Here is a 24,543-nt window from a genome sequence, read left to right on the forward strand (position 1 = left end):
GGGCTGCAGGGAAGTCCCGGGCTGGACTCTGGAGCAGCTGTAGAGGAGCCGGATCCGCCCTGCATTCTGAGCCGGCAGCTCCCTTGCAGCCCAGTCCGGCAGCACTGTGCAGGGCCAGACCGGGTTTTGTTGTGCAGGGCCAGGGACCGGGTTTTGTTGTGCTGGGGAGCGCAGCCACGTGTCCGGCTCGGCTGCACAGAGCCCAACACCCTGTTCTGAGCAGCAGGGTAAGGGGGGGCAGGAAGGTTCTGGAGGTGGCAGTCAAGAAACGGGGGGGGGGCTTTTTGGGGGGAGTGGAGAAAGTTTTGGGCAGTCAGGGTACAGGTAGGGGGTAGGGTCCTGGGGGGCAGTTGGGGGGGGTCTTAGGAGGGGGCAGTTAGGGGACAAGGAACAGGGAGTCTTAGGTAGGGGGTGGGGTTCTGGAGGGCAGTTAGGAGCAGGGGTCCCAGGAGGGGGCAGTCAGGGGACAAGGAGCAGGGGGGGAGTGTTTGGGAGTTCTGGGGGGGGGCTGTCAGGTGGCAGGGGTGGGGAGATGGATCGGAGCAGTCAGGGGACAGGGAGCAGAGGGGTTTAGATGGGTTGGGAGTTCTGGGGGGGGGAGTGGTTGGATGGGGCGTGGGAGTCCCAGGGGTCTGTCTGGGGGTGGGGGTGTGGATAAGGGTTGGGGCAGTCAGGGGACAAGAGGCAGGGAGGCTTAGATAGGGAGTGGAGTCCTGGGGGGCAGTTAGGGGCAGGGGTCCCAGGAGGGGGCAGTCAGGGGACAAGGAACGGGGGGAGGGTTGGGGGTTCTGGGGGGGCGGGAAGTGGGAGGGGCAGGGGCGGGGCTAGGGCGGGGCTCCTCCCGTCCTCTTTTTTTCTTGCTGAAATATGGTAACCCTAATCTAGTCTGACCTCCTGTAGAATACAGGCCAGAGAACGTCCCCCAAATAATTCCCAGACCAGGTATTTTAGAACAACATCAAATCTTGATTTAAAAATAATCAGTGATGAAGACTCCACCACGACCCTTGGTAAATTCTTCCAATGGCTAATTATCCTCACTGTTAAATGTCTGCTCCCAGCTGGAACATCCCAAGGGCCCCACATTTTGTCTAGTCTCTCGAGTCAGAAAGGGATAACCGTATTTAAGGAGCCTTGGGAAACATGGGGGAAGATTTCCCCCCTGCTAGATCCACAAATACAACCATTTGCAGACTTTCTGTGGTACCTAGCAGGTTGCCAGTTAAAAGATTGATATTACCATATAGCAATAATAGCAGTAACACTTGACATTTACATAGTGTCCTTCACAAACGGCACATCTACAGGAAATGGATACACACACACACACAAAAGTGGCTTACATACCAACATGATAGGCACTGTTGGAATTATACTAAAATGCAGCCAGCTCTTGGGTGGAACGTGGCAGCTGTTTTACGTCACAAAAGACTATTACGAAGCAGGGAGCGAAGTAGTATGTGTACTACACCCAAACAACTATGGTAAGAGAACATTAAAGTTGCAAAGTCAAGCACACAAGTGTTCAGAAGTGCCAGAGCCGAGGTTACCCATTCAACCTTAAAATTCCCACCGGTGTTGGTGTGCAATATGGTAGGCTTGCCCTGCGTCACACAGAATCATAGAAATGTAGGACTGCAAGGGACCTCAAAAGGCCATCAACTCCAGTCCCCTGCACCAAGGCAGGACCAAGTAAACCTAGACCACCCCTGACAGGTGTTTGTTCAACCTTTTCTTAAAAGCCACCTGTCATGGGGATTCCACAATCTCCCTTGGCAGTCTGTTTCAGTACTTACCTATCCTTAGAGTTAGAAAGTTAATTCCTAATATGTAACCTAGATCTCCCTAGCTGCAGATTAGGCCCATTACTTCTTGTCCTACCTTCAGTGGACATAGAAAGAGGACAGTGATCAATTGTTCTCCAACAGCCCTTAACATATTTGAAGATTTATCAGGTTCCCCTCCTCAATCTTCTTTACTCAAGACTAAACAGCCCCACTTTTTCCTCAGAGATCAGGTTTTTTAAACCTTTTATCCTTTTTGGTTGCTCTTCTCTAGACTCTCCCCGATTTGTCCACATCTTTCCTAACATGAGGTGCCCAGAACTGGACACAATACTGCTGCTGAAGCCTCACCAGTGCCGAGTAGAGTGGGACAGTTACCTCTTGGGTCTTACCTATGACATTCCTGTTAATACACCCCAAAATGATATAAACATGTTATTAACCCTTCTATAACTTTGCTCTTTGAGATGTGTTTTGCACATGTCTGTTCTACTCTTGAGTGTGCACAACCCCATATACCATGATTGGAATTTTTTCCCTCAGTGGTACCTGCCAGGGGGGCTCAATCATAGAATATCAGGGTTGGAAAGGACCTCAGGAGATCATCTAGTTCAAACCCCTGCTCAAAGCAGGACCAATCCCCAGACAGATTTTTACCCCAGTTCTCTAAATGCCCCCCTGAAGAATTGAACTCACAACCCTGGGTTTAGCAGGCCAATGCTCAAACCACTGAGCTATCCCTCCCTCCCTTCCTTCCATCAGGCACTCTCTGCCATCACATGCCACCATGCACCAGTATAAAGGACCCAGCCGACCCAGAGCCCCCCTCAGCTACCACCTCCTCCCCTGAGCATGCATGTCCCTGCTCCTCCACCTACCTCCCAGTGCTTCCCACCTTGCCACCGCCAAGCAGCGGTTTGGCAGCGTGCTGGGAGGGATAGGGAGGAGTGGGAACACAGCTCGCTGAGGGAGGAGGTGGGACCAGGGCGGGGATTTGGGGAAGGAGTTGGAATAGGGGCAAGGCAGGCGTGGGAGGAGGCGGGGCAGGGCTGGAGTTGGGGCAGGGCTGGGGGTGGTCGAGCACCCACTGGCGGGAGCTGAAGTCGGCACCTATGAGTGGGAGGACAAAGGGCTGAGGAGAGAGGGTCTCGGTGACCTGACCAGCCAGAGGGGAACAAAGGACGGAAGAGAGAGGGCCCCAGCGACCTGTTTACCTGGGACGGAAGACCAAGGACAGGGGAGGAGCTGTTGGGGGTGGTGATATCGGATGCCCAGCTGGAAAGCACAGGGGCTCGGGACTGGAGAGGGGGAGCAGGCAGAGCCTACTGGATGTAGGAGAGACTTAGATGTACTGTGTTGAGGGAGGCCAGGCCTGAGGGCCCTGAGAGTTTCCTGTGTTGTGTTCAGATGCTCAATAAACCCTCCTGTTTTATGCTGAGAGTCTCTCAGGTCTAGTGAACATGGTTGCATTATTCCCTCTGGGAGTGGAGGCCCCGGGGGTCCAGAGCGAGTGGACTCCCTGAGGGGGCCCATGGCACGAGACAGGAGGCAGAGGGGCTTAACCCCCGAGAGAGAGTGGACCCCCGAGAAGGGCTGTCGCACTGAAGGGGGTTCCCCCAGGGACTGCACAGGACTGAGAGTGGGCATGACACTGAGTCCGTGACAACAGCACATCTCAAAGAACAGATACGGAAGGTTAGTAACAGAATTGGGGTTTCTGAGTGATTGCACATGTGCATTCCACTCTCCGTGACTCACAAGTGTGGGGTAGGAAGAGGGATGGAGTTTATGTACACACAGACTGGAGTATAACTCGCCCAAATTTACCATTGTCTCTACAGTGCTGAGTGATGGCATAATGGGACATGAAGGTGTGGATTAAAGACCAGGTTGCTGCTCTACAAATATTCTGGTTAGGGATTTGCACAAGAAATGCTGCTGAGGCCGCTTGTGATCTCATCGAACGCGCAGTTTCTTTGCTCAGCAGGGAAATGGCACCCAGGTCATAACATATATAACTATAGGAGATTATCTGCAAAGAGACTGGGAGACCCCTCATCCTGCCAGTGACGGCCACGAGTAGTTGGGCTCACAAACGGAACTATTTAGTCCTGTCTATGTTCATAGAACGCCAAAGCCCTTCTAACGTCTAGGCTGGGCAGGCATTGCTCCTCTCTACTGGTGTGTGGTTTGAGGCAAAATGTACGTAAGTAAACCGACTGGTTAATAGGAAAGGTAGATAACCACTTTACAGCAAAAGCTTGGATGTGGGGTGCGCAGATATACAGTTTCTTTAAGGACGAAGTATAAGGAGGTTCAGACATCAGAGCATGCAGCGCAGCCACCCTTCTAGCCAAAGCGAGAGCTACTAAAATGCCACCTTCAATGATAGTTGTAGTAAGGAGCACATTGATTGCTAAAGGCTCAAACAGAGACCTCATAAGCCTTGAAAAATCTAAGTTCAAGTCCCAGGGAGGAACAGGTTCCCATATTTCTGGGTTCCTTTCCAGGCCTTTGTGATTAGGGAGGGGGGTAAAGCTCCCTTTTTTGGACACCCAGCCAACCAGTAATTATAAAATCCTCTTAGTAGCTGTTCTCTAATTGCTCTACCTGTAAAGGGTTAAAAAGTCTCAATGCTATGCATAGGTAAAAGGAAGTGAGTGGACACCTGGCCAAAAGAGCCAATGAGAAGGCTAGAACTTTTTAAAATGGAGAAAAGACTCTCCTTTTGTCTGTCTGTGGTTGTTCTCGTGGGGAGAGGCGGACAGGGCAGAGCTATGATGTAAGAAGCTTGGGCCAGGTATGAAAAATCATCAGTATCATGCCTAGAAACTACTCATTTAAAACCCCAGCTATGTAAGTAGATCAGGAAATGTCTAGGAAGACGCAATTAGGTTTATCCCTTTTATTTTGTTATGGCTTGTGGACGCCTCTGTGCTAACCCCAGGTGCTTTTGTTTTGCTTGTAACCTTTAAGCTGAACCTCAAGAAAGCTATCCTTGATGCTTAATTCTGATTTCCCTTTTTTTTTTTTTCCCCCCTTTCTCAGCTCTTCCCTGTGTGTGTGTGTGTGTGTGAGAGAGAGAGAAAGAGAGCACGCACGCGCTTGAGGGTACCCAACAGGAAGGAATTCCCAAGTGGACCTTCCTGGGTTCTCAAAGGGGTTCTGCACTTGGGTGGTGGCAGCATCTACCCATCCAAGGTCAGAGAGAAGCTGTAACCTTGGGAGTTTAATACAAGCCTGGAGTGGCCAGTATTAATTTTTAGAATCCTTGCAGGCTCCCACCTTCTGCACTCGAAGAGCCAGAGTGGGGAATCAGCCCTGACATGGTGGCAGAGGTGGGATCATTTTGAACCAGAAGCACAGACCTCGGGATTTTTCCTTTTGGCAGCCTGCAAAGCCCGGGAGTTTTTTCTTCTTCTTTCCTTTGCTGCCTGAGGGGGAACAGGCACGCAAAGGGTTCAGCCTGCAAAGTCAGGGAGTCTTTTTTTGTTTTTCCCCTAGCTTTGTGGCAACAAAATAGCTGGGCTAGAGTAGGGCACCCTGTGCACGAGGTTGCAGTCGGGCACCGAAACCCTAGAGCAACCAGTCTTCCCAAAGTGGCACGCCACGGAGAAGACAGACCCAGATCACGCCCAGACATCCAGCTCCATGACAGAAATGCAGGGAGGGGATCGGGGACCAGAGATTTTTTTCTAAGTTGATCAGCAGACCCAGGGTTTTAAAAGTTGACTGAATGAGAGAGAGATTGGACAGTACCTGAGCCCTGGATCGGTCTTTGACTAGCCAGTCATCCATGACTTGTACTCGGAGCCTCCTCAGGAAAGCAGCTACCACTGTCATACCTTTTGTGAAAGCCCAATAAGCTGCTGACAGGCCGAAAGGCAGTGCAGTGAACAGGTAACTAGAGTGCTTCTCTACGAATCTGAGATACTTGCTGTGACCTTGATAACTCGCCACATGACAATAGGTGGCTTGAGTTGGGGGCGGCATACCAGGATCCAGGGAGGGATAATGGAAGCCAGGGTGGTCATGTAGAACTTTATCTTTTGGAGATAGCTGTTGAGCTGGTGCAGATCTAAAACTGATCTGAGACCTCCTTTTGCTTTTGTGGTTAGGTGATAATGGGAATAGAGCCCCTTCCCTCTGAAACATAGCTACCTCCTCTATGGCTCCTACCTGAAGGAGAGAATGAACCCCTGGAAGAGGAACTCCTCGTGAGAGTGGTCCTTGGGCAGGCACTGATGAAGATGCAGGAGGAGATGGTGGTTTGCGTTTATAGTCCCTATCTGACAAAGAGCAGGAGCAGAGTAATGGTGGGTCTGCTGCGGGCAGGGCAGGAGTATACAACCCCAAAGACTATAAAATCACCCTAGACTCTAAGCTTCATGGGTTGAAGGATTCTATTTGCTTCCCAAAAAAACAAGGGGGAAGGGGGCGCAAGTAAGCACCTTTGGGGGGAAGGGGGTGCAAGTCTTGTAATGTTTGTTGGACCATGTGCAGAAGCCCTGAGGATGGCAGCCAAGACCTCCTGTACCTGGAAGCCACAGAAGCCATGGTCTTGGTAGCCAAGTCCACCACATCTAGTCCAGCCCGCAGTGGCATGTGAAGGCAGGGGCTACTCAAGCCACTCTGATGGGTACCATTGAGGGAATGAGTGCAGCAATGTACATGTGCAATCACTCAAAGAAAAGTCTTGTTTTGCAACTGCATTACATATTGATCCACCGTAACCCCTAGATCCTTTTCAGCAGTACGACCACCTAGCCAGTTACTCCCCAGTTTGTAGTTGGGCGTTTGACTTTTTTCCCTCTTAAGTAAAGTACTTTGCATTTCCACTTGTCTTTACTGACTTTCTTTTTGTTGATTTCAGATGAATTCTCCAATTTGTCAAGGTCATTTGAATTCTAACTCCAACGTGTTAGCAACCCCCTAGCTTGGCGTCACCCAAAAATTTTATAAGCATATTCTCCATTCCATTATCCAAGTCATTAATAAAAATATTCAGTAGTACTAGACCCAGGAGAGAGTGCTGTAGGACCCCACTAGATACAGCTTCCCAGTTTGACAGTGAACCATTGATAACTACTCTTTGAGCATGGTCTTCCAACCCGTGGTGCCCCCACCTTATAGTCATTTCATCAAGACTACGTTTCCAAGTTTGCTTCTGAGAATGTCATGTGGCACTGTCTTAGCAACCTTACTAAAGTCCCAGCGCCTTAAACACAAAACAACTTCTCTTTTTGTGCCACCCTCTACCTCAATCAGTGCCCAGGACGGAAAGCAAATGAAGCAGAGGTCCTGTAGGACAAGTAGTGATCAAATCATTAGAAAGGTGATCATAATGCCTATGCATGAGCGGGTTGAATTAAGATTGCACAGGTAGGGAGCAAACATGGACAATTTCAGACCAAGTGGGTACAGTTTGGCAAAGTTATAGGCGGCTTAAAGCAGGGGTTTATAATGGAAAGTGTTGGGCCACCGAGCCAGAGGCGTCACTACTGGGTCTGCCTATAACAGAAATTCCAAGAGGGAGAACAGGCTTGTAATTAAGGCTCTGGCCTGAGGTTCTAGAGACCTGGTTCAATTCCCTGCTCTGCCAGACTCCCTGCATGTTGCAGGTCACTTGATCTCGCTGAGTTTGTTCTGTCTTGGTATCCGCACCTGTAAAATGGGGAGACCATGACTTCCTTTTTCGCTCTCTCTCTCTCTCTCATCTGGTGGGATTGTCAGCTGTTCAGGGCAGTACAGTACAGGCTCAACAACAGCTAAAGCGTCTAGGTGCTACGGTCATATCAATAAAAACGGAGGATGAGACTGGAATTTGTCCAACCAACAGGCCTAGTCTCCAACCCCTGTAAAGAGGGCCATGGAATCTTTAGTGACTAGGGTTGCCAACTTTCTAACCGCACAAAAGTGAACACCCTTTGCCCCGCCTCTTCCCTGAGGCCCTGCCCCTTCTCTGAGGCACCGCCTCCCGCTCACTCCATTTCCCTTCCCACCGTCGCTCGCTCTCCCCCACCCTCACTCACTTTAACCAGGCTGGGGCAAGGGGTTGGGGGGCAGGCTCCAGGAGGGGGTCTGAGGTACAGGCAGGGGCTCAGGCCTGGGGAAGGGGGTTGTGGTGTGGGAGGGGGTGAGGGGCAGGCTCCAGGAGGGGGTCTGAGGTACAGGCAGGGGTTCAGGCCTGGGGAAGGGGGTTGTGGTGTGCGAGGGGGTGAGGGGTGCGGGCTCTGGGAGGGAGTTAGGGTGTGGCAGGGAGTTGAGGTACGGACTATAGCTGGGCAGCACTTACCTCAGGCGGCTCCCAGAAGCAACTGGCATGTCCGGCTCCTAGGCGGAGTGGCACAGGGGCTCCGCGTGCTGCCCACACCTGTAGACACCGCCCCGCAGCTCTGACTGGCTGCAGTTTCTGGCCAATGGGAGCTGCGGAGCTGGCGCTTAGGGCGGGAGCAGTGCGCGGAGCCCCCTGGCCGCCCCTATACCTAGGAGCTGGACATGCCGGCCGCTTCCAGGAGCCGCATGGAGCCAGGGCAGGCAGGGAGCCTGCCTTAGCCCCGCTGCACCATCGACTGGACTTTTAGCTGCCCAGTCAGTGGTGCTGACCGGAGCCGCCAGGGTCTCTTTTCGACCGGGCGTTCTGGTTGAAAACCAGATACCTGGCAACCCTATTAGTGATCCTAAGGGCTTGTTGCACACAGCAGCTAGGCCGGAATAAGATTTGGTGGCATAGTGCTACCAAAGCAAAACAAAACATGTTTCAGAGGAGTGCCTTCACACTGTGCTGATGCATGTCACAATGCTTGTGTCCACACAGCAGCATGCTGTATTGCTAGACGCATGGTGCACTGAGGGTAGGCGTCCCAGTGTTCTCCACACTGCCTGAAGGGAAATTTTCATTATGCATTGTAGGGATATGCTCTGGTGTCATAGGGGACGATGGGATCAAAGGCCCAGAATTCCCTTTGATCTGTCCCGTGCGTCACCTCTCTGCTACCCCATGTTGCAAAGATGGATGAGGCACAGTGGAATGCAGTGCTCCAGTTGGATGTCAGGATCCTATTGTACTGGGAAGGACACAGCAGGCAGTGGCCTCAGCGGAGGATATGAAGGCAGAGGATGCACTCGTTTGCCGAGAAGGTCTAACAAACGAGGAGTTTCACCGTGTGCCCTGAAGGTGGCAGGACATGGCTTGAGGCAGATCTCTGGTGGGAATTGATTCCACAGCTAAAGCCCCCAAGAAAGTGTCCACCAGGCAGCGTGCTCATTGAATACAGCTGCTGCAGTAGAGTGCAGAGCCAGCTAGAGACTGTTTCAGAGGTAGCCAGGTGTGGACCACTGAGGGCCAGATCCTTGAAATGTGCCTGGAATTGGCTGCCAATCATTGTAGAGTGCAGCAAATTGGTATGACTGGATACCCTACCTGTCTCGCAGCGTCTGGATTAGCTCTGTTCATCTGATTCTGGAGGCACTCATTGGTACAGGGGAGAACTGGGTATGAACTGCTACTACAATTTCAGTGCTTGGGAATCGGTGGGACTGGACAGGCCTCTGAACACAATTCCTCACAGAAGGGCCAGATCAAAAGCATTGTCAGAGATCAGAAAAGCAACTGCCAAGAAATGGTCCATTCATTTAGACATGGATCCAAGATGGTTCTCATTGGACGCCAGAGGGAGATGTGACCTCGGCGGATGCAGGTTGCTTGAGCTCGGAAGCAGCCCACGTGGAATCCCTAAACATTGTCCCCTAAAACCAATCATCCAACCCACCCCAAGAAATATTGTGCTTGACTACTGAAACCCCCAAGATCCCCTCTAGCTCTGCATTTTCCTCTCTGAATCTGAAAGCACACAAACAAAAACCCCACAGGAGATCTGCCTGATCACCTTCTTCAAACAAAATGGCGCCTGAGCCTGATGGAATGCAGCTGATGGCTGTACTACACCAGGGGGCCGCAGACACCATTGAAATTAACTCTATAGTTTCCACCCTACAACCAGCAAGACTGAGATTCAGAGTGCACTCCAAGCTCCTTCCAGATGAATGGCTGATGGACAACACAGAATTTCTGAAGTGGAAGATGATTTCAAGGAGAACAAGTTACAGGTTATGAAGAATTTTCATGATATCAAGACTATTAAGACCAAGCTAGTGGATCTAGAAAGCCACTCAAAACAACGTAACAGCAAGATTGTGGGTGTCCCTGAGGGAACAGAGAAAGGTAAACCCTCCGAACATTTCCTTAAACTGCTAACTAAGTTGTTGGTTCTGCCAGTAGATTTTTGGTTTGACACAGAACAGGCACACTAGGCTCTTGCCTTCAAGCCTGCTCCAGAAGGTCAGCCTAGAGCATTGATTGTGAAGTTCCTGATGTTTACCACCAACAAGGAGCTTATATTGCAGAAATCCAGAGGGGAAAAAAGGAGCTGTTATGGGGAGAACCAGCAATTAAAATACTGCTCTTCCAAGATTATGCCTGTGATGAGGGCAGCTTTTAACCAGGCAAAACTATTGGCCGGGAAGATAGACTTGAAATATTTTATTAAATTCCCAGCAGTGCTCCATATTAAGAATGGCAAGAAGATAGTATCATCAATTCCCTGCAGAAGGCAGGAAAATACCTCAAAAATCTGCAAACTTCTCCCTTGCAAGAGGAGAAGACATCTATGGAATGATCAGACAGTATGGAATGTATGTATTGCTCGCTTAGAACTAATATGCGCTAAACAAGTTGATGGGTGCTAGTTCATAGTGATATGTTAGTTCCTTTTTCCCCCTCTCTCATTGGGGTTGAAGGGTTATCATCAATTTACTATTGCCTTAACTCATAGGAAAGGCGCATCAATGTAAAATCCATCATTTTGATTAATAATTATAAATATATATATATATATATTCTAAATGGATATATACCTATCTCATAGAGCTGGAAGGAACCCCAAAAGGTCATTGAGTCCAGCCCCCTGCCTTCACTAGTAGGACCAGTTTTGCCCCAGATCCCTAAGTTGCCTCCTCAAGGATTGAACTCATAGCCCTAGGTTTGGCAGGCTAATGCTCAAACCACTGAGCTATCCCTCCTCCTCTAATTGTTTTATTAGCTGGGGCTTCCTTATGGACTAAGTGTACCAAGGTTCTATTGGTAATAGGTAAGGCTACGATTTAGTCATGGGTATTTTTAGTACAAGTCATGGACAGGTCACGGGCAATAAACAAAAAAATTCACAGCCCGTGCCCTGTCCATGATTTGTACTATAAATACCCCTGACTAAATCTTAGCTGGGAGCCCACTGCTTTGGGAGGCTCCCAAGGGGGTGGGGGACGCTGCTCGGGGGGAGGACCAGCGGCACCTGCTGCCAGGGGGCTGGCCACCTGCCGCTTTTCCAGCTGCCCCCGGGACCACTGCCGGGGGCCACTGTGCTGCAGCTGCTCCCACCACCCTCAGGATCACTGCTCAGGTGGTCCCTGCAGCCAGCTGCCCGGGGCCATCCAAGCAGCAGCAGGTATGGCTGGCTGCAGGGCCACCTGAGCAGCTGGCCCTGGGGCCAAATGCTTGGGCGGCCCTGGGGTCAGCCATACCGGCCACTGCAGAAGTCCTGGAGGTTGCAGAAAGTAATGGAATCCGTGAGTTCTGCGACCTCCATGACAGACAGACAGGGCTGGCTCCAGGCACCAGCTTACCAGGCAGGTGTCTGGGGTGGCCACTTCGAAGAGGGGCAGCACGTCCAGCTGTTTGGCAGCAATTCGGTGGACGGACCCTCACTCCTGCTCGGAGCAAAGGACCTCCCGCCGAATTGCCGCGGCAGATCGCGATCGCAGCTTTTTTTTTTATTGTTTGTTTGTTTGTTTGGCTGCTTGGGGCGGCCAAAACCCTGGAGCCGGCCCTGCAGACAGAGCCCTGGTAATAGGTGATTACTGTAGTGGTAATAAGCTCTATGCAGCCGAAGAAGTGAGGTTTTTACCCACGAAAGCTTATGCCCAAATAAATCTGTTAGTCTTTAAGATGCCACCAGACTCCTTGTTGTTTTTGTAGATACAGACTAACACGGCTACCCCCTGATACTTGTAGTTGTAATGTTTGGGCTGTGAGGGTCTCCAAGTCTCACCTGATCTGGACATCCACTCTGGGTGCCAAGTGTATATTTCTGAACTGTTTAAACGGATTCTTCTTTTTGACTAGATCAGGGGTCGGCAACCTTTCAGAAGTGCTGTGCCAAGTCTTCCTTTATTCACTCTGATTTAAGGTTTCGCGTGCCAGTCATACATTTTAACGTTTTTAGAAGATCTTTCTCTAAGTCTATAATATATAACTAAACTATTGTTGTATGTAAAGTAAATATGGTTTTTAAAATGTTTAAGAAGCTTCATTTAAAATTAAATTAAAATGCAGAGCCCTCCGGACCAGTGGCCAGGACCCGAGCAGTGTGAGTGCCACTGAAAATTGGCTCGCGTGCCACCTTCGGCAGGTGTGCCATAGGTTGCCTACCCCTGACCAAGATTATTGAGTATGTTCAGTGAGGCCAAGGATGAGCTAACCCTCCCACCTACTCGTAAAGAAGCTGTTATTTCTGTTATTCCTAACCTGGGCAAGACCTTGAACTATATAGTAATTACAGGCCAATTTCTTTAATCAATTGTGATGATAAAATTTTAGCTAAAGTTCTTGCTGTATGAGAGAACTTTGTCCAATCCCATATTATACACATAAATCAGGTAAGTTTACTTTATAATAGACTTGGCTCAGATAATTTGCATCAACTGATTGATATTATTGCCACTTTGAGAGATTCTAAAAACCCTTAGCTGTCATTTCTTTACACACCAAAAAGGCCTTTGCCTGCATAGTCTGGGACTCTCTTTTTCCTGTGTTAGCAAAATTTGGATTTGGTGACTCATGTATTGCGCGGATTAATCTTTTATACGCTAACCCGACTGCCAGGGTAGTTACCAATGGTATTATTTCCACCCCATTTCCATTACAGAGTGAGCCGAGGCATGACTACCCCCGTCTTCCTCTTCTGTTTGATTTAGCTCTAAAACCTTTAGCCATTGCCATCCGATCTAATCACCCTATTCACGGCATCAAGGTGGGCCGAAAAGAGCACAAAATTAGGCTCTATGTTGTGGATGATGCTCTTGTATTAGTGTCTAAGCCTGAGGTTACCATTCCTAACCGTCCTACCACTATTAATAAGTTTGGATTCCTCAGGATATAAAATGAATTGGGGGAAAATCAGAAATCTTAGGCATTAACAAATATGCCCACAAAGGCCTTTCCTCAAATTGGGAATTTCAAGGGCAATCATCTTATATGAAATATTTAAGAATACCAATTCTCAAAATTATTCCAGACATCCCTAAGATAAATATAGATCCAATTAATGCCCAAGTGGCTGATAATTTGAGGAGATAGAGTGTGTTAACCCTCAGTTTGTTTGTTGGATAAAATTCATATATTGACAATGAACGTCCTTCGCAGAATTTTGTTATCTCCTATGGGGGGCTCCCTATTTCTACTCCTCAAACTCATTTTAAGAAAATTCAATAATATTTTCAGAATGTTCCTTTGGGGTGTAGGTAAGAAACCTAGATTGGCTCTGAACAAATTACAGCTCCCCCATCTCTGGGAGGATTTCATTTTCCCAACTTGGAAAATGATCATATCTCCTTTTTGTTAAGCCCGGCATCTTTGTGGCTGTTAGATTTGACCCCACAGACCCCACCTCGGGTTCAGACTGAACAAGAATTGGTATACTGTCCCGCACTTTCATGCATTGTAGGATCAAGTTGGTATAGATTTGATGGCTCCAGAGCTCCCACAATAGCATTTGTGAGGCAAGCTTGGTCAAACTTAGCTAAAACATTCCACTTCCACCCATTTTTCCATGGAGATGTAGTAATCTACTCTGGAGCAATCGTAGCCTTAAAATCAGCAGCAAAACTTTGCTGTGGAGGGATTGGATGGCCACAGGAATTATGACTGTGTCACAGCTAACTGACAATGATAAATTTAAACCGTTTGTAGATCTTCAGCAACAATTTGGCATGCCTTGCTCTGTAGCATGGAAATCTCTTCAGTTAAAGCATTGAATTGTACATATATATGCACTGGATGCATTGAGAGCTCCAGAACGTTTATTATTTTGAAGGAAACGTCCTGGATTTTCTCAGCCAGTGGTATCCTTTTATGATTGTCTGGCCCAAAGAACTCTGCCAAAGATTGCTAATTTGAGAGTTGCTTGGGACAGAAATTTGGATACACAGTATCTCTGGCCCAGTGGAATACAATTTTATCTAATGTTTAAAAAGCAACTATAGCCCTGAGACTACAGCTTATCCACCAAAAGACACCTTTTTCGAATATAGTTTCCTCACATAGGCTAATGGGTCTCATAAATGCTGACCACTGTTGGAAATGTAACTCCCTTGGTGTTACATTAGCTCATATATTTTGGGAGTGCCCCATATCAAGAATTTCTGGTATGAGGTGGGTCAAAGGACCAATTTGATATTGGATGCTAAATTGGAGCCCTCCCCCTTAAGTTTCATTCTTGTATATATTCCTGATACACAGAGATTACCTGGTAACAAGGCAGCATGGTTCCTGATTGCTAAAAAGTTAATCCTGCAAAAATGGTCAGTCCCCATCAAATATGATGCCTGGCTCAGTGATACAGCTGACCTCACAGCTAATGAACAACTGGCACTCTGCAGAAAGGGTTTGCCCGAAAAATTCAAAGCAATTTGGAATGACTCTTTAAGAGGTCTATGATTAATGTAGACTCTGAAGATAGATATATTACTTCCCCGCTTTTATCCTAACTGGCTTTACTTTTGTATTATGATTAATCTGGTATTTTGGTATATTTATTGTATTTGGAAAACTGAATACAAAATTATAAATAAAAACAAACCAACAAGATGGTTCTCATTGCCTGCATGAAAATCCACAGGCAGGTTCCTGGGAGAAGAGCCATGGATGAGATGTGCATGCAATCAGTCACAGGTGGTGCCAAGGTGAGAAACACAATCAGAGAGGTCAACAAAAGGATGAACCACCAGTTCTTTGCCAAAAAGGACTCCAGTTATTCCGACAGGAGTCAGTCCTGTCTGTATCTGTTATGGATAGTTTAATGTTATCTGGAGTCCCTGCATCTGTTCTGAGCTCACGTGCACTGCACAGTCCTTACCAACTTTCATGATCTGACCACCACATGGAGCAGTGAGGAGGATCTCAGAGACACTTCATTTCTAGGGAGCCCTGGGGATTTTCTCCTCAGGCCCTACACAGAAGTATTTCATTTCTATTCTAGTCTCTGCCATCAAGACATGATGCCCTGTTTGCTTCAAGGACTTTTCATAGATTCATAGAATCCAAGGCCAGAATGGACCATTGTGATCATCTAGTCTGATCTCCTGTATAACAAAGGCCAGCAAATTGCCACAAAATAATTCCTAGCAAGAAAAATATCCAATCTTGATTTAAACATTCTCAGTAATGGAGAATCCACCATGAGTCTTGGCAAATTGTACCAATGGTTAATCACCATCTATCTGTTTTCGCCTTATTTCCAGTCTGAATATGTCTAGCTTCAATTTCCAGCTACTTGAAGGCTCTGTCCCCAGGTTGGGTATGCATACAAGATACAAAACACAGTTGCTGGAATACTACAATGAAAAGACTATTCTACTAAGGTGACAGACCCATACCTAAGCCAGACATCATCAGGATGTTCTTTGGGGAGGGACCTCAACATCTTTTCTTTTCAGACCCCACTTACAGTCCTACACAGTCTCTTCACCCAAACAACTGTAATGTATTATTATTACTTTGCCCAGTTGTACAATAGGGATAAGGACCGGCAGTGATGTAGCCTCACTGTTATTAGTGTATTCCATCCCACAGCTCTCACAGCACTTTACAAACATGAATACATGAAGTCTCATTAAATCCTTGTGAAGTAAGCCATTGTTTTATCCCCATTTTACAGACAAGGACATTGAGGCACAGAGCAGGTTTCACAACCTGTTTATGGCAGAGCCAAAGCTAGAACCCAGATCACCCAGTCCGGCACATTAGCCACAAAGCCAGTTTTCTCCCTGATTTTGTCAGTGGGAACATTCCCTAGTGTTTGATGTTCTGTGCGGCCACATTGCTTAGGGCAACCGGCAGGGGGCAAGGGGCATTTTTGTTGTGGTTGCTACTCTTCAGCAGACCTTTTATTTCCATGCTGCAAGATCCCTGCTGCGCAAGCCATCACGGTGTGTGCGATGGCACGTCTACCTTGGGAGAGATGCACAGTGAAGCAGCCAGTTTGGGTACCAATTTATACAGAAGCCCGACTTCAAAAGAAACACACACACCAGAATGTTCGGACTAAAAACTCTAGAATCCCAGCCAGGCAGATCTCTCCATCACATAGCCACGAGCCTTCTCAGTGGGGTGGCAACTGCTTGGAAAGCCAAGGAGAGAGACACATTAAGGGCAGGGGCAGCTGCACTCTCGACAGATTCATCTTTTCACAGACGGAGGCACAAAGGCAGCATTGTCTGGTGGTTAGAGCAGGAGCCTGGGGGCCAGGACTCCTGCACTAGTTCCGTCTCTGCCCATGACCGTGGGCAAGTATCTCCCCCCACCCCGGGGAGGCTTTGCAAAGCACTGGATCATCAGAGAGAGGAGCCATAGAAGCAGACTGTTGTGTTTAAAAACAAAAAGGAAGGCGTAGGCAGGGCCAAATCCTGTGAGGCTGGGCCCTGCGTGCCTCGGTTCTAACCCCAGCGTAGGGCCAGGATTCCACTCCATAGAGAGGTTGCAGAGCACGTTCCTGGGCTAGGACTGCAGCAAGTCCCCTGAATCCCCAAGCCTTATGAGGAACTGGGCCCTCCCTGGCTGTGGCTAGAGGTGGACTGGAACCAGAAAGACGCGCCGTGGGGAGTGGCACAGAGAAAGATTGCTTAGTGACTGAGCCCAGCTGCTTAGACACCTGCTGAAGCCGATGCAATCAACAGGCGCCTAGCCTAGGTCTGAACTGGCTGCAGTCTTTGACCCGAAACTCCTCCGCAGGGCGGGACAGTGGGCGTTAAAACAGGCATCAGGGAGGCAGTCTGAGAATTCTCCACCCTGCTACATTGCCCAAGGTCAAGAGCAGTTTCTATTGTCCCTAGCCCTAGCTCTCGCCTTTGTTGGCTGCCAAGCACAGGGAGTTCAGAGAGGCCTAGTGCAAAGATAAACCAAGTGGTTTCGAGGAAGGGAGGCCCAGGGGGACCCTGCATGCAGTCCCCAGGAAAGGGCTCTCTATTGTCACTGCACATGGGAGTGTCCAAGGGAGGGACTCCGAAGAGGCTACAGTCAGATTGCTAGCTCTAGTAAGTGCACGTTTACCTCAAAGCATTACCACTACCCCTTCCTAATGACCTGCAGCCCCCCTCCGCTAGTCCAGCCTTGGCCTCCCCATCCCCACTTGGGAAAGGATCTGCAGCCCCTCCCCCGGAATTCCCCTTCATCCCCCCACTTTTACACTCTGATGAGCAAGATCAGGAGCAATTCAAGTGCCTGTACAGGTTTGCTTCAGCCTCGTGCAGGGACGGCTCCAGGCACCAGCGCACCAAGGCGGCAAGCCGTGGAGGGCGGCAGTCAGGGAGCCATCGGTGGCATGCCTGCGGGAGGTCCGCTGGTTCCGCGGATTCAGCGGCAATTCGGCGGCGGGTACACCGAAGCCGCGGGACCGGCAGATCACCTGCAGGCATACCGCTGAATCCGTGTTACCAGCGGACCTGCAGGTGCGCTGCCAAAAGCCGCTTGACTGCCATGCTTGGGGCGGCAAAATACATAGAGCCGCCCCTGGCCTGGTGGATGGAGTTTTGCTCCACCCTTGGGGCACTTAAACACTAACTAGGTGTGGTGCGTGCGCCCATGCTAAGGGAGAGAAGACACCCAAGCAAACAGCCAGAGAAGCTGGTTTGGCAGGTTTCATTGCAGAAACCACCCCCACCCTCTCAGCCTGCTAAATCAAGCAGCATCTCGAAAACACTGACCACAGCCCTGGCCTGACTGGGGCACCGGAACAGTTTGTACAGTGGGGGGGCTGAGAGCCATTGAACCGATCTGTAAACCCTGTATGTGATGGAACCACTTCAAGTCAGGGGGTGTGGCAGCCCCCCCCAGCACCTAGGGGCCTGACTCCCACTGCAGCCCAAGGCACAGGGCTACTACAGAAGGGAGGGGACAGCACCACCCAGTATTTTGTCACTGTGCTTTAAGCACTGACTGAGCACAGACCCAGTCCCACCCTAACAGCTCACAGTGCAAACAAACACAGTTGTGGGGAAACTAGAGGCGGGGAGGATCTGGTCTGGGGCCTTAGGCTGGGAGCTCGGCCCCTGGTTTGTATATACAGCACAGGGCGCACTACAAATAGCCGGCTTTTCCTTTCCTTTCCTACTGCCCAGCAGAGATGTGGCTGAACAAACAGGCACTTTTCCCCAGGGCCTGAATTCAGCTCAGGTCTCATCAGTGCTACCGATGACAACAGTGGTCTAATCAGATCCTGTGATTTAGTTTTATTTGCAGCCTAGATTTGGCCCCGAGAGTGTATCCTGTCCCAGACGCAGATTTGGCTCTAAGTTACGCTTGTGTAAATCCGGAGTAACTCCTGGATTATTCTCTGCATAAAGCCGCCTATAGTTTCTTAAAACTTGTTTTTCGCCAAAGCGCCTTTGCTGTCTGCAGCTCACCTACTTATGCCTCACTCTGGTGCTTCAGGGTCACCAGCGAGACTGTTTACATCCCAGCAAGCTGTTTTTTGGCTACAGCAAAGAGCTGTTTGCTTCACTGCCCGGGGCAGGGGAGGCCCCTGAGACACACCAAGGAGGAACCTGTGAAATCAGACTTTGGGGAAGTCAGGCTAACGCTTCAGAGCTCAGATCTGAAATAAAATCAGTTCTACGCCCCAGCATTTCAGTCTCAGCTTCCAGGCCCTGGGCTCAGCCCCGTGTTCAGGTCACTGGCCGTAGCTAAGGATTTGGTGCTGACAAGAGTGAAAGGTGAGTTTCCTTTACAAAACTGCCATTGGAGCCGGGTTCCCATGGCAAAACCCAGTCCTAGAGCTGCTGCCCTCGCTCCGGTTAGCGCTTAAAGTCTGATGCTTTGGGAAGCACCTCTCCAAGTCAGTAGGAATCTTTGAACATTGCTCCCCCTATTCCACGGGAGCTCTGGGTACTTTCGGACACACCCGTCCCTTAGAAACACTCCAGCAGGGTCTGAAAGGCACGTCTATGGCCCCCGCTGGCTTCCAGGGAGGTGTGCTGACAAAATGGGGAAGACTGTCCTTTTCCAACTCAAAAAGGAGGTCGTTTTTCAGCTCTGTGCCAGCATCGAGGAATTCCCTCTCCCTCCCCCACAGCCCAGTTCAATCAAAGCCACAGTTCCCACCACATTAAACACTCACCTTGGGGGAGTGCGAGGTGTCTGCTCCTCGACAACAGAGAGATTCCCTGGGATTCAGCCACACATAGAGCCGACTCCCTGGTGCTCCCCTACCAGGAAGAAGACAACTCTCCACTCCCCAGGTAGAGCCTGCTTGAAATATGCAGCAGCCGCTTTCAGTTCAGGGCGGCTCGCTTAACCCTTTGTGGGCCAGAAACTGGAAGGCAAACAGAGGGCGAAAGAAAAGGTAACCTTTGGGAAATGGGACGTGGGCAGCTATGCTGGCATTTAACACACAGGAAGACAGAGCAGGCCAGAAAATACTCTGTATACCTGGGGAACCCTAAAAAATTAATGGGGAGGAGGAGAGACAAAGGACCTGGGGATTACAGTGGACGAGAAGCTGGATATGAGTCAGCAGTGTGCACTTGTTGCCAAGAAGGCCAACGGCATATTGGGCTGCATTAGGAGGAACATTGCCAGCAGATTGAGGGATGTGATCATTCCCCTCTATTCGGCAATGGTGAGGCCACACCTGGAGTATTGCGTCCAGTTTTGGTCCCCCCGCCACAGAAGGGATGTGGACAAATTGGAGCGAGTCCAGCGAAGGGCAACGAAAATGATCAGGGGTCTGGGGCACATGACTTATGAGGAGAGGCTGAGGGAACTGGGATTGTTTAGTCTGCAGAAGAGAAGAATGAGGGGGGATTTGATAGCAGCCTTCAACTACCCGAAGGGGGGTTCCAAAGAGGATGGAGCTCGGCTGTTCTCAGTGGTGGCAGATGACAGAACAAGGAGCAATGGTCTCAAGTTGCAGTGGGGGAGGTCTAGGTTGGATATTAGGAAACACTATTTCACTAGGTGGGTGGTGAAGCACTGGAATGGGTTCCCTAGGGAGGTGGTGGAATCTGCATCCTGAGAGGTTTTTGAGGCCCTGCTTGACAAAGCCCTGGCTGGGATGATTTAGTTGGGGTTGGTCCTGCTTTGAGCAGGGGGTTGGACTAGATGACCTCCTGAGGTCCCTTCCAACCCTAATCTTCTATGATTCTAAGCCTCTGTATTGCAAGGGGATGGGGCTGATCTAAAACAGCCTTGCACATTTCTTTCTCACCCTCCCCCGCTCACCTGGGAGGGGAATTTCTTCCTTAGCATCTCCCTAGCAAGGACAGGCGAGGGGCTGGGTGCTTGAGCTGGGAAACTGGCATGGCATTTTTGCAAGGGGGATCAAACAGCTCTTTCCTCCCTAGCCTGCTATGACTCTGGGGTTTCGAGGGCACTTTCCCACCTGCATTAGTACCACAAGCCTCTGGCCAAGGTGGGCAAGATGCATCTCAATCAGCCAGAAGGGTCTCTACTGAGCAATGAGAGTCCCCCCGCCCCCATCCCCGGGGCTTTCTCTTCTGCAGCACCCTCAGGGAGCAAAGAGTGGGGCATTCTCTCCTGTGCTGACTGACTGCTAGCTCCAATCCCCACCTGCCTTGCATGCTCCATCCCTCATCTCCCCTACCTTCTTCTATGGCCCCGCTCCCTCCCTTGTCTCCTCATCTAGAAATCCCCCTGCACCCACGAGAGTCCATCTGAAGGATTAAACAAAACACGCAGCACGAAGTGACATTTACACCTGTCACTCTGCTCATCTATTACCCCCCTTCCCTCCTTGGGTCTGGTCTGTTTCGGCTGGAAACTCTCCAGGGCAGGGACTCACTAGTACTCTGGCTGGCCAGTGCCTGGCACAATGGAGCCCCGTCCTCAGCTGATCCTTAGCTGCATAGGTGCTACCATCATACAAACAACAACAAGAATTGCCCTACTGGGGCCAATGCAGAACAGGATCACCAAGCCATGGGGTTGGGCTGCTGGTTTTTCTTCACTGAATTCAATAGAGCAGTGCCTGCCTGCACCAGTGTGGAATTTGGCCCATTTGCCATCCCCAAGCAGGTCAACAGTCCAAGTCCTGCTGTGTGACCCTAGGGCTGTGGTCAATGTTTGATGTTATTGAGGAGGGCATAAAAGTTACCTTAGACAGCAGCCTGATTGCGCAATACTGAACAAGGAGAAAAAAAATCTTCCCTAATGTCGGCAGCGATCAGCTTCGTTCCATCCTGGCGCGCGAGACAGGATTATGCTATAATCTTAGCCTGCAGGGCCACCAATTTCATCGCTGCTCATGGAACTGTCCAGTGCTTTGTTTGATATCAAGCATGGCCTAGTGGTGTGAACACAAGACGAGGAGGGAGGAACTTCTCAGCTCTAACCATCTCTCCGAGCAGGGTTCTCTCTGGGGACCAAGGCAGGAAAGTTCCTCTACAGCTCAGCTTCCTGGGCAGTGAAATGGAGATCATAATATTTTTGTCTGATGGGGGTTGTGAGGATTCGGTGGTCAATGTCTGCACAGCACTCTGAAAATGTCAAACGATACAGAAGGCTGAAGATTCTCACTAGCTACAAGTATCAGAGGGGTAGCCGTGTTAGTCTGAATCTGTAAAAAGCAACAGAGGGTCCTGTGGCACCTTTGAGACTAACAGAAGTATTGGGAGCATAAGCTTTCGTGGGTAAGAACCTCACTTCTTCAGATGCAAGTAATGGAAATCTCCAGAGGCAGGTATAAATCAGTGTGGAGATAAGGAGGTTAGTTCAATCAGGGAGGGTGAGGTGCTCTGCTAGCAGTTGAGGTGTGAACACCAAGGGAGGAGAACTGCTTCTGTAGTTGGATAGCCATTCACAGTCTTTGTTTAATCCTGATCTGATGGTGTCAAATTTGCAAATGAACTGGATCTCAGCAGTTTCTCTTTGGAGTCTGGTCCTGAAGTTTTTTTTGCTGTAAGACGGCTACCTTTACATCTGCTATTGTGTGGCCAGGGAGGTAGCTACAGTATTTGACTCCACATGATGCAGCTTCATAGGGAGTTTGCCTAGGGAGAGCGCACTGAGGCTTTCATCTGCAGGTTTCTCTGAGTAGTTCCTGCAACAGTTGAGGAAGCTCTTAAGAGGACGGTGATATGGAAGGTGAGCGATCAGCTGTTGTAACCTGCACAGGTTGTGCCATGTTTGTCTTTCTTCCGCAGGACAGAAGCGACTTTGTCTGTACAAAGTGCAAGCTGGTCTCCATATTGGAAGAGAAGGTTCGAGGGCTGGAGAAACGAGTATCGACTCTGTGTTGCATAAGGGAAAATGAAGATTTCCTGGACAGACGTCAGGAGATGCTTCTACGGCCACAATGTTCTGAAGATTCAGAGCAGGCGCAGCAGGGACAGAAGGATTGTGAGGAGGTTTGGCAGCATGTGACCTCCAGAAGAAGAAAGAGGAGCGTCCATGCACCAGCAATGGAGATACAGGTGAGCAATCGTTTCCATGTTCTCTCTACAGGTGCTAATGCGGAGAGTGGACTAGATGGCCCATCTGAGGGAAGGGAGCAGAAGGAGACTCCACCGATTGGAAGGCAAAAGATGCACTGTCCTAGGGATGGGGGTTCCACGACCACCACTCCCAAGAGGAGGAGGAGGGTGGTGGTGGTCGGGGACTCCCTCCTCAGGGGGACTGAGTCATCTATCTGCCGCCCTGACCGGGAAAACCGAGAGGTCTGCTGCTTGCCAGGAGCTAGGATACACGATGTGACGGAGAGACTGCCGAGACTCATCAAGCCCTCGGATCGCTACCCCTTCCTGCTTCTCCACGTGGGCACCAATGATACTGCCAAGAATGACCTTGAGCGGATCACTGCAGACTACGTGGCTCTGGGAAGAAGGATAAAGGAGTTTGAGGCGCAAGTGGTGTTCTCGTCCATCCTCCCTGTGCAAGGAAAAGGCCGGGGTAGAGACCGTCGAATCGTGGAAGTCAACGAATGGCTACGCAGGTGGTGTCGGAGAGAAGGCTTTGGATTCTTCGACCATGGGATGGTCTTCCAAGAAGAAGGAGTGCTAGGCAGAGACGGGCTCCATCTAACGAAGAGAGGGAAGAGCATCTTCGCCAGCAGGCTGGCTAACCTAGTGAGGAGGGCTTTAAACTAGGTTCACCGGGGGAAGGAGACCAAAGCCCTGAGGTAAGTGGGGAAATGGGATCCTGGGAGGAAGCACAAGCAGGAGAGCGCAACAGGGGAGGACTCCTGTCTCATGCTGAGAAAGTGGGACGATGGTTGAGTTATCTTAAGTGCCTATACACAAATGCAAGAAGCCTGGGAAACAAGCAGGGAGAACTGGAAGTCCTGGCACAGTCAGGGAACTATGATGTGATTGGAATAACAGAGACTTGGTGGGATAACTCACATGACTGGTGCACTGTCATGGATGGATATAAACTGTTCAGGAAGGACAGGCAGGGCAGAAAAGGTGGGGGAGTTGCGTTGTATGTAAGAGAGGAGTATGACTGCTCAGAGCTCCGGTATGATACTGCAGAAAAACCTGAGAGTCTCTGGATAAAGTTGAGAAGTGTGAGCAACAAGGGTGATGTCGTGGTTGGAGTCTGCTATAGACCACCAGACCAGGGGGACGAGGTGGACGAGGCTTTCTTCTGGCAACTAGCAGAAGTTGCTAGATCACAGGCCCTGGTTCTCATGGGAGACTTTAATCACCCTGATATCTGCTGGGAGAGCAATACAGCGGTGCACAGGCAATCCAGGAAATTTTTGGAAAGTGTAGGGGACAATTTCCTGGTGCAAGTGCTGGAGGAACCAACTAGGGGCAAAGCTTTTCTTGACCTGCTGCTCACAAACAGGGAAGAACTAGTAGGGGAAGCAAAAGTGGATGGGAACCTGGGAGGCAGTGACCATGAGATGGTCGAGTTCAGGATCCTGACACAAGGAAGAAAGGAGAGCAGCAGAATACGGACCCTGGACTTCAGAAAAGCAGACTTTGACTCCCTCAGGGAACAGATGGGCAGGATCCCGTGGGAGAATAACATGAAGGGCAAAGGGGTCCAGGAGAGCTGGCTGTATTTTAAAGAATCCTTATTGAGGTTGCAGGAACAAACCATCCCGATGTGTAGAAAGAATAGTAAATATGGCAGGCGACCAGCTTGGCTAAACAGTGTAATCCTTGCTGATCTTAAATGCAAAAAAGAGGCTTATAAGGAGTGGAAGATTGGACAAATGACCAGGGAGGAGTATAAAAATATTGCTCAGGCGTGCAGGAGTGAAATCAGGAAGGCCAAATCACTCTTGGAGTTGCAGTTAGCAAGAGATGTTAAGAGTAACAAGAAGGGTTTCTTCAGGTATGTTAGCAACAAGAAGAAAATCAAGGAAAGTGTGGGCCCCTTACTGAATGAGGGAGGCAACCTAGTGACCGAGGATGTGGAAAAAGCTAATGTACTCAATGATTTTTTTGCCTCTGTCTTCACGCA

At 49.7% G+C, this 24,543-nt stretch overlaps 1 protein-coding gene across 1 annotated transcript in view; it reads right to left on the reverse strand.

Moving 5' to 3' along the window:
• The window catches only part of TJP3 (tight junction protein 3), a 53,261-nt gene extending 33,950 nt beyond the window's left edge, over nt 1-19,311 (reverse strand). Inside the window, exon 1 of the mRNA XM_054013839.1 lies at nt 19,232-19,311. The gene's annotated coding sequence lies outside the window, so the exon portion shown is untranslated. The remainder of the gene's footprint in view (nt 1-19,231) is intronic.
• Between the last annotated feature and the right edge of the window lie 5,232 nt (nt 19,312-24,543).

Source organism: Malaclemys terrapin, chromosome 24 (genome assembly GCF_027887155.1).
Source record: "Malaclemys terrapin pileata isolate rMalTer1 chromosome 24, rMalTer1.hap1, whole genome shotgun sequence".
NCBI lineage: Eukaryota > Metazoa > Chordata > Testudines > Emydidae > Malaclemys > Malaclemys terrapin.